The sequence below is a fragment of the Empidonax traillii genome, unplaced genomic scaffold (assembly GCF_003031625.1).
Source record: "Empidonax traillii isolate 1590-97213 ecotype Southwest subspecies unplaced genomic scaffold, ASM303162v1 scaffold246:size859669, whole genome shotgun sequence".
In the NCBI taxonomy this organism is placed as follows: Eukaryota; Metazoa; Chordata; class Aves; order Passeriformes; family Tyrannidae; genus Empidonax; species Empidonax traillii.
In genome coordinates, this window is record NW_020955439.1 from 823,791 (window position 1) to 832,938 (window position 9,148).

The 9,148-nt window shown below is 45.6% G+C and overlaps 1 long non-coding RNA gene across 1 annotated transcript in view; it reads right to left on the reverse strand.

Moving 5' to 3' along the window:
• Window positions 1–6,494, reverse strand: part of LOC114059867 — a 28,543-nt gene extending 22,049 nt beyond the window's left edge. The window contains exons 1-2 of the long non-coding RNA XR_003571752.1: window positions 5,937–6,494; window positions 5,739–5,745 (exon numbers count right to left, since the gene is read on the reverse strand). This is a non-coding gene — a long non-coding RNA (uncharacterized LOC114059867). The remainder of the gene's footprint in view (window positions 1–5,738; window positions 5,746–5,936) is intronic.
• Window positions 6,495–9,148: the final 2,654 nt, after the last annotated feature.

A 9,148-nucleotide genomic window follows, 5' to 3' on the forward strand; every position in this document is an offset into this window, starting at 1 on the left:
ATCAGAAGGGAGAAAGCTGGTCAGCCACTGCTGGGATTGTGCCCAACACTCTCCCACCTCATCCAGTGACTGAGCATTGCCTTCCAGAACACACTTGGAGCTGCAGATAAAGAGCAGAGACATACAGAAACAGCTTTTAAAGAGGTTAAGACAATGCCTTTTAGTGATTTCTTGTTTGCCACGCTGCCTATGAAGGAGGAACTGAACCAGGGAGGTTCCCTTTTCAACACCTTGCAGCATGTTCAAGCCCATGGCAGGAACATCAACTTCACCATAGTGGGAGCTGCTTCTCAGGGAGCTCCTCAGCACAAACCTAACACCAGAGTGATCAAGAACCGAATTATCCAATGCCTTTTTTTGGATCTTTTAAACTACATCCAGATTTCCCTGGTGTCCCTTCAGCACTCCTGCTGCTGGTGCTCTGTGGAGGGATTCGACCAGGAACCCACGAGTGCGAACTCAGGATTGGCTTTTCCCTCTGGAGGACTCTTGAATGACAGGCTTTGAGTCTTCACTGATAGCAACCCTCTAAGAACTCATGGAAGAGCCTTTGAGTTTGACATTTCTGTAAACATCGACCTTTTTATCCTCAGTGTTTGCTGTTTGAGGAAATCCCTTCTAGTTCTTACGCATGTATAACATATAAAACAATTGAATTAATACCATATGGGGGTAGAGGGGTAAAAAATCACGTCTGTAGCCAAAATAGTTCAGCAAAAACTGCACAGCTGAGGTTTAAGACTGCCTCTAGTGACCTTGTATTTTGTTTAAACATTGGTGTTAATACTTCATATAGATAATGTGCAGCACAGATTACAACAGTATGTGCTGCGTATTGTATAATTTATGAACTATTAAACTTAATTCTTATGTTTTGAGGTTGTGAGTTATAACTAAACAGAATTTAAACTGCCAGCAAATGAAGTTTTTTTAGATTTTTTTTTTTCTGGATTAAACTGTTTTGTGGGGCTGGGGGCAGACAGACCCAAAGCCAAATACTTTCCACACTCACCCTCAGCATGCTGAGAGCTCAGGCTTTGTAAATTTAAATATCTTTTATGTTCTCCACATGTAGAAGCTCTGCTGGTGGAGTTCCAAAACACAGGTCATCTGGCTGATTTTGTGCTGTACATGAGAGGGGGACCCACTGAGGGCCAACACTTCAGCTCCCGCTGAACTCCAGGGATGCCGGAGGAAGGGCTGATGGTTGCATGACACCGAGCAGTGTCAGTCCATAAAATCCACAGGCAGCACAGCAGTGCTGACTACAAGTCTGAACTGCCCTCAGAAATGGGGCTGAGGCTTCCTGACTGCTCCTTTTTTATCCTGCTCAATGAGACAGCATTATATTTGTGGGCAGCACGGAGCTCAAGGCAGGCCCAGGAAAATGCTCGCCCTGCTCCTCTCCAGGATCTGCCCCTGCTGCTGAACTGAGCTGCGAGGGCAAAGCCCCTTTGCTGTGTCTGTGTGAGCCAACACCAGCACAGGCAGCTGGGAAGAATGTAAAGCTAAAAGCTGTGCAAGTAATTGGGGGAGGGAGGAATCACAGAATCATTAAGGTTGGAAAAAGCCCTGTTAAGATCATGGAGTCCAACCATTGCCCCAGCACTGCCGAGGCCACCACTAACCCACGTCCCCAAGTGCCACAGAGACACGTTTTCTTGAACACTTCCCCCACCACTGCCCTGGCCAGCCTGTTCCAATGCCTGACCACTCTTTCAGTGATGAAATTTTTCCTAATACCCAGCCTGAACCTCCCCTGCTGCAACTTGAGGGCATTTTGCTTTGTCCCAACCCTTGTTCCTTGGGAGAAGAGACTGACACCCACCTCAGCACAACCTCCTCTCAGGCAGTTGTAGAAAGTGATAAGGTCCCCCCCAGCCTCCTTTTCTCCAGACTTAACAACCCCAGTTCCCTCAGCTGCTCCACACCAGACCTGTGCTCCAAGGATCTCTTAAGAAAGATTAACTTACTAATATTGTTTTCCTTGGTTCCTTATGTAGCCAATGGAGATTCTCACATGCAACTTCCAACTCAGAATAAAGGGTCCTCCTATACCTTGAGTGTGAGTATTGGGCTCTCTCTCTCTCCCTTAGTGGCAACAGATTGTCCTTGTCAGAGATGCTGTGGTATAACTGGGTTTAGAAACAGACTTTTCCCCTCACCTCAGTTCTCCTACGTAAATACCACCTGATGCTACACTGCCCCAAGGCTCTGCAGAGCAACACCTCCAACTGTTTTAGTTTGTGGCCGGTACAAACCATTCTGTCAGTCACCACTTTGCATGGAGTGCCAGGAGCTGCTGGCACAGGGTCACTGAAGTGAAGAGGAACACTGAACACCACACGGTTTGGCTCTCAGGAGTGACATGTCTCACTCCCATGCTTGAAGTTTACACAGGAGCACTTAAGCAAACAGCTTTATGGGGGAGGAAGGAGGAATCCAAAAAAACAGTAAACCTGGAAGTCCTGAAGAGCTGACAGGTGAGACTACTGCCCTCTGAGTGTGTTGCAGCAGGCAGCTCCTGAGGTAGCCAGCCCTTACCATTCCTCAGAGCTCTCATCCATCCTCAGGGCTCAGAAAAAAACACCAAGCCTTGGCCAGCTCCCCGTCTCCCTCGTGGACACTCGGCATCTGGGGCTCTATCCAGCAGCTGAACCACCAGAAGGGCTTTTGCAGATTACCCTTCTCCATAAGTCCGACTTTCCCCGACACGTTTTATCGTTTGCAAGGATTACTCGGGAGATGAAACAAAAGTTAATTACACCAAGCAATGGGTCGGGAAAATGGATGGATCTGCTCTCCCTCCAGCTGGGCTCTCGTTGCGTGGCAGCAGGACCACATCCTATGGGAGGGACACAGGATATGTTAGGAAGGCACATTCGAGCCATCAGCCTGACACTTCTTTATTACAGTGTATTTATTTTTTATCATGTGCTTTGACAGGAGCCTCATAAAGTGTTATGCTCCTTCTGTAAGGTCGAAGTCTTGTGACCTTCCGTGATTTTAGAGAGAAGGAACATAATTTTTGAGGGCATGTTTATTATTTCTGTAAACAGTCTGTTTTTCATGCCAAGCGAACAGTTTTTCTGTATGTACTTAGATGACAGCTCAATTTTACTGGCTCACTTTCCTGACCAAGCCTTGCCTGCCAAATGTTTTTGATCATACTCTGGCAAACAAAACAATATTAATAGGAGAGCTGAGCAAATAATCGCCAGAAAACTGCTGATTTTTTTAAATCTCTTTATTGCTTCCATAATATCCCTGAATCAAATGCAGTTTCCTTGAGTTCAATTACAGTTTTAAAGCCCGCTATTTTTTTTTTTTTAATTAAAAACAAAATTACTCTGTGGAATCAGAGAAGTCATTTCCAAAACAGTTAGCTGTGACTAAGCTGGTCCATCACATTGTGTTGCTCATGTCCCCAAAGAGCCAAATGTCCACACTGTTCCAGATGATTGCACAGTTCAACCTCTGGACAGACAGCTCCCACATCTGTTTTCACTGGCACAGATGTTCCTGGCTGGTAGACAAGACCACAGCCAAACCAAATTTGTTTTAAAGTCTGAACACTCCACTTTTGCCACATGTACTGATTTCTGAAAAATCATCCAGCCCCAGAAGGGTTTGGGTGGGAAGGGACCTTAAAGCTCACCTTGTTCCAACCCCCTGCCATGGGCAGGGACACCTTCCACTAGCCCAGGTGCACTGAAGTAACTTCCTTCCCCTTCCCATGGTGAAGATGTGTTCCAAACAGGTCTGTGCCCTGCATTCACACACAATCTGATGCTCTGTGAGTGCTCCAAGGCTTTGTTCTCTGCTGGTCCATAAAAACTCCTGCACTGCCCTGCAGATGCAGCGAGCTTGAAGCAACTGACCCCTCAACTAAAGGGTTTCTGTAGTAGCACCAAGCTCATAAAATCCCTCCCCGTTCCCCACTGTTATGCCAAGGAAGGCAGAACTGTGGTATGTGCACCTGACTGCTGCTTGTAGAACCTTCTGGAAACCTTATAGGTGAGCACACAGCAAGTGTTACGACACCAGGACAGCCCTGAGGGCACTGAGCTACAACGTGCCGTGTTCTGCTCTGTTCCTGCACGACCAAGAGCGTGAGAGGGATGAAGGCTCTGGCTCACCACCCCCTCCACAAACACTCCACTTCCTCTTCTAAGGGTGGGTTTATTCAAGGGCTTGGATGGCACTTAATGAAAATCCCAATCAAACGTATCACACAAATCTGCAGACAGCTGTACCTGGAACAACCCCCTGCTTAAACAACCTGTTATCCACCTCTAAGGGCTGGACTTTATGATCTCAGAGATCCTTTCCAACCTGGCTGATTCTATGATTTGAGCAATATTTCCACAAGGACCAAGAGCTGTCCCTTCCCTCTGGGCACCCAGCTGCAGGTGTACCTGCATAAATAAATACCAGGAAATTCCTACAAAATTTCCCTTTGTCGAAGTGTAACTCACAGTGAGGTTCCTGTGGGGTTTGTTCAGCACCTTAATGGTCAGAACCCCCAAACTTTCACTTCTGCAGCTCAGCCTCCCCGATGTTCTTCCTACAGCATTCCTGTGGCAGGTGGGGTTGTTTAGGCAGCCAGAGGATTCACAGTGCCTCACTCTGCTCCTTGGTATTTCCAGATGTTTTGTTAGAAAGTAATTCATCTTTTTTTGTCCTTGTTCTTTTCTTTCCCAACAAATATCCCCGTCCCCCCCAAAAAAAACCAAAAAAACTCACTTCTTCAATCCCTCCTCTTTCAACATCTCCTTGAGGAAGGTGCCATTCCATTCTGCTGAACTGATGGAAAGAAAACTGCTATTTAGTTAATAATTGCTTCCAATCTGAGATAGAGAGAATACCCATTCCGGCAGCAAATCAGCTGCTTCAATGCACATCAAGGGCCTTAGCAGCTCTTGAGTTTAAGAACCTGAACACATTTTGTATAATATGATTCTAAAATTTTCACCGAGCATTATGGGGAACCTGGCATTTATTACCTCTAGGTCAGAAAAAACAGTCCAATCTAATGCAGAAGTCACTGAAAAAACCTTTCAATTGATTAAAAAAAAAAAAAAAAGCTGTAGACTGAAAAGCTTAAACCGTAAGAAAAATTACTACTAGAATCTCAACCAGAATAAACTGTCTCATTTAAGATATTTCCACTAATGCTCAAGGCTGACTGGTAAGAGTGTATGGTTTAAATTAACTCCCTGCAAACTTACAGTTGCCATGTTATCCCAGTAAAATCTATTTTCCTCCACTGTGGCTCATATTAATTTGAAGTTGTAGAGTTGCAAGTAACTTCAACCATCACAGGCCTTATAAGGTGGAAAATGTTTAAGCATCTGTTTTAGAAAGCAAGAACATTACACACAGGTGAGTGGTGAGAACAGATTTCTGAAATAAATCATTTACACCTCCACCTACCACAACGTTATTGTATTGTTACCTTTCTGGAAGAACACACACCTCTCACAGGGTGGAGAAGAGAGTCTCAAAATTCCTGAATCCCCTCCTCTGGGAAAGAATTCACCCCAGCCAAAGCTGCTGACGTTGACTATCTAATTCCTTTATCATTATTTTAAAGTGGACACTCAGATTTTTCCCCATTAGTTTACCTGTGCTGTTGTAAAATGGAGGGTGATTGTTAGCTCTTAATTATTAAAAATGCTTTAATGACAAGTGTGGGGAAGGTGAACTACAGAAACATCTACCCTTTGGGTGATAACAAACCCACTTGGAACAACTTCTCACTTGCCTTAGCAGCCTATCAGACCTGTAAAGGCCAAAGCACAGTTTTAAGGTCTTGGCATTAAATGTGAAGCACATAAAAACTAAAGAGGTGAGGAGGAAACTCAGCACAAAGGCTCATAAAAAAATAATTTAAAAAAAAAAGTAATAAGAAAATTCTACAGAAGACCAGTAACATGACAGGATATGAAATGGTCACTTGTCCTGCTCTGAAACTACACCCAGTGGGGCAGTGAGGGTTTCCATCCTCACACTGCTGTATCACCAACAGGCTAAATCTCTTAGAAACCTGTGACAGCAGGCACCATTTATCTTTCCCAGGAAAAGGAGAGAGTTCCAGCAGAATACTCAGGATCTAGAAGTTCCACCAGCTCCAGTGACTCTGCACACAAACCTGCTTGCACTCAGGATCCTCTCTCCACACTCCCAACAGCATTGCCCCGTTCCACTGAGGATGTGTCTTGCCCCAGGAGCAGCCTCTCCAGCTATTTTCTCTCACTGTTGGCATTGTTTCATTCCATCTGCTGATGATCCCTCGGAGTCTTCTGCTGCCTTCCCATCATGCTGATGTTCATGGCAAACAAGAGAGATATTGTACAGGGCACGACGTGCCTGCATAAACAGTGCAAATGAAAGGCTCCCAGTGAAAACCTGAATCATCCTTGTAAAGGCCGTGTTTATGCTGGAAGAGAACAGGGCTGTCCCCAGGGAGCAAGTGGGTGGCAGGGAACAAAAAGAGGAATAAAGCATTCAAATCACAGAATCACAGAGTCACAGAATGATTTGGGTTGGAAGGGATTTTAAAGATCATTTAACTCCTCCCACCCCACCATGGGCAGGAACATCTTCTACTAGCCCAGGCTGGTCCAACCTGGCTTTGGACACTTCCAGGGATGGGGCAGCCACAGCTTCTCTGGGCAGCCTCAGAGAAGCCTCCCCACCCTCACAGCCAAGAATTTCTTCTTAATATCTAATCTACACCTGCCCTCTCTCACTTTAAAACCATTCCCCCTTGTCCTGTCACTATCTGCACACATAAAAAGTCCCTCTCCCCCTAAAGCCCCACAAAATCCAGTGCTTGTGCACGGGAGATAAGGACCATGAGCAATTTGGATGCAAAAATGAAGGCAAAAGTACAGAAGTTTCGAACCTTACTTTACAGATTATCCCCATGCAGTTATTCTTCAGATACCTGCTCGCTTGAAATGGGGAAAAGAACTCTGCTGACCCAGCATCACCCTGCAAAACCCCACCACACTGCACGGGGGGGATTTCCAAGCTCCCGAGATGAAGCACAGGAACAGTGGAGCTGAAACCCATCCTGCCCCTCTGCCCTCAGCAATCCAAGGGATATAGAAAGAGGACAGGACCTTAGAAGTGATTCAGAGTTGAGAAAGGAACAGCTGCACTGTGTTCCTTTGCCACACGGTGGCATGTGCTGATGGAAAATAAGATCCAGTCAGGAAAGGTCTGCAAGGCCTGAACAGGCCTGGGGGCAGCAGGTTCAGCTTCCCTGGAGTTACTGCTTTATGTCAGGTTGTCTAAAACCCATGACACAGGTTCCAACTCGGCCCTACAGCATTAGAGAGTCTCATCGCCGAACCTGAACTCACACTTATTCCTGGGAGAGAAAAAAAGTCTCCTTGCCCCCCTTTACTGAGCTACTCTTACTGAGCAGGAATCCTCTTCTTGGCCGTACCTGGGAGCCTGTACCTCATCATGAGCGTGAGTTTTCTGCTGGTTCATCCCCTGAACTAAAAAGCCCCATATAAGAAGCAGCAGCCACTCTGCGCCACTGCACAGGCACAAGTGTTTGTGCAGCTGCACCACGAGCCAGAGCAAGGACACAGTGGGGTGAAAACATCATGTTTTTCCCTATTTCAGGCAAGAAAGAGCAAAGCCAGCATTCATTTTCATGCCTCTGTGGTTGTATCTTTACAACACAACAAAGAAAGCTTTGTGCTTTCTCCCACGAATTTCGTAAATTCTTTCTGAAGCGCTCAAAAGATTGTTTATGTGTGTAATTATGTAACAATAAACACAAATTTTGGGAGCAGATCCCATGGCGTGATCACAGCCTGCGCTCGGCATTCCAGCCCCGAGCCAGCCAAACCCTGAACACACGAGAATGATAATGGATGGCAAGGAATCACACTCGGCAGGACGGGACACTCCATGTGTGTCCTGGAGTTCATTTCAAAAATGCAGCTGGTGAGTTTTAGTAACAGTTTCCGACAGGCAGACACAGCAAGGGCAGAAGGAAGAGTCACGCAGCCATTATTTTTTTGGTTTAGGAATCAGTATTATTGTAGGAATGTGGTTTGCTAACGCTGCCAAAAACCAAGACATGTTTAAGCCACTTCAGTGCTAATGGGACTGGCACGTTGTAAGAAGGAAGCCCTGCTTCCTTCAGCTCAGCAGAAAGGAGCAAGTGTTCTTCTCAGGATTTCCAACAAGTTCCCAAATCTGTCTTTACTTTTAAAAAACGCAAGTTAAAAGCACGTAACCCCTGCTAGTGTTTATGCAGTGATATGATGTACTAGAGACACCGCTTCTAGGTGCTAATGTACTAATGTGGCTAATGAGACAGACACAGTGTACTGCCAAAAATCTGAGAGTACCTTGAAAACCACAGCGTAACTTCCCAAGCGTGTTACCAGGACTCTCACTCCAAAAACATCCTGATGACCCTCAGACAGATGTTCCAGGCCAGCACTGTAATGCACTGCAGAGGTTTATGGCTCTCACTTCTCCTTTAATCAGCGGCTGTGTATTCAACTCCAGTGTTAAAATAAACCATTACGAACCCATTCTAGTCTGTGTCCAAGACCTAAATACTTTTTATGTCTGTCAAAAAACTTGAGCTAAGCCTCTCAAAGCCCTGGCTGGTATCTGTCTTGCACCTCCTCAGCAGAACCCTTGGTAACACACCAACAGCACAGCAGGACGAAGTGAGACCTTCGGGGTTTCAGTGTGACAACACCCTCCACCTGCCGGCGCCGTTTACCTGGAAAACATTTGGACATTTTTAATCGAATTCCCAACCTCTGACTACTAAGAAGAACGATTACTCTAAAAACGTAAAGCCGTGTCAGTAAAAATATTCACACATACACAAACACAAACACATGAACACACACACATAAACACACACAGAGACACACACACACAAACACAGACATACACACATATAAACACAAACACATACAAACACACCGAACACAGAGACACACACACAAAAAACTGCACATACAGACACACACACACATGAACACAGACACACACAAACACACTGAACAGACACACACAAATGCAGACACACAGAGACAAACACACACACACACATACACGTATAGACAAACACAAACACACACAGACGCACACATAC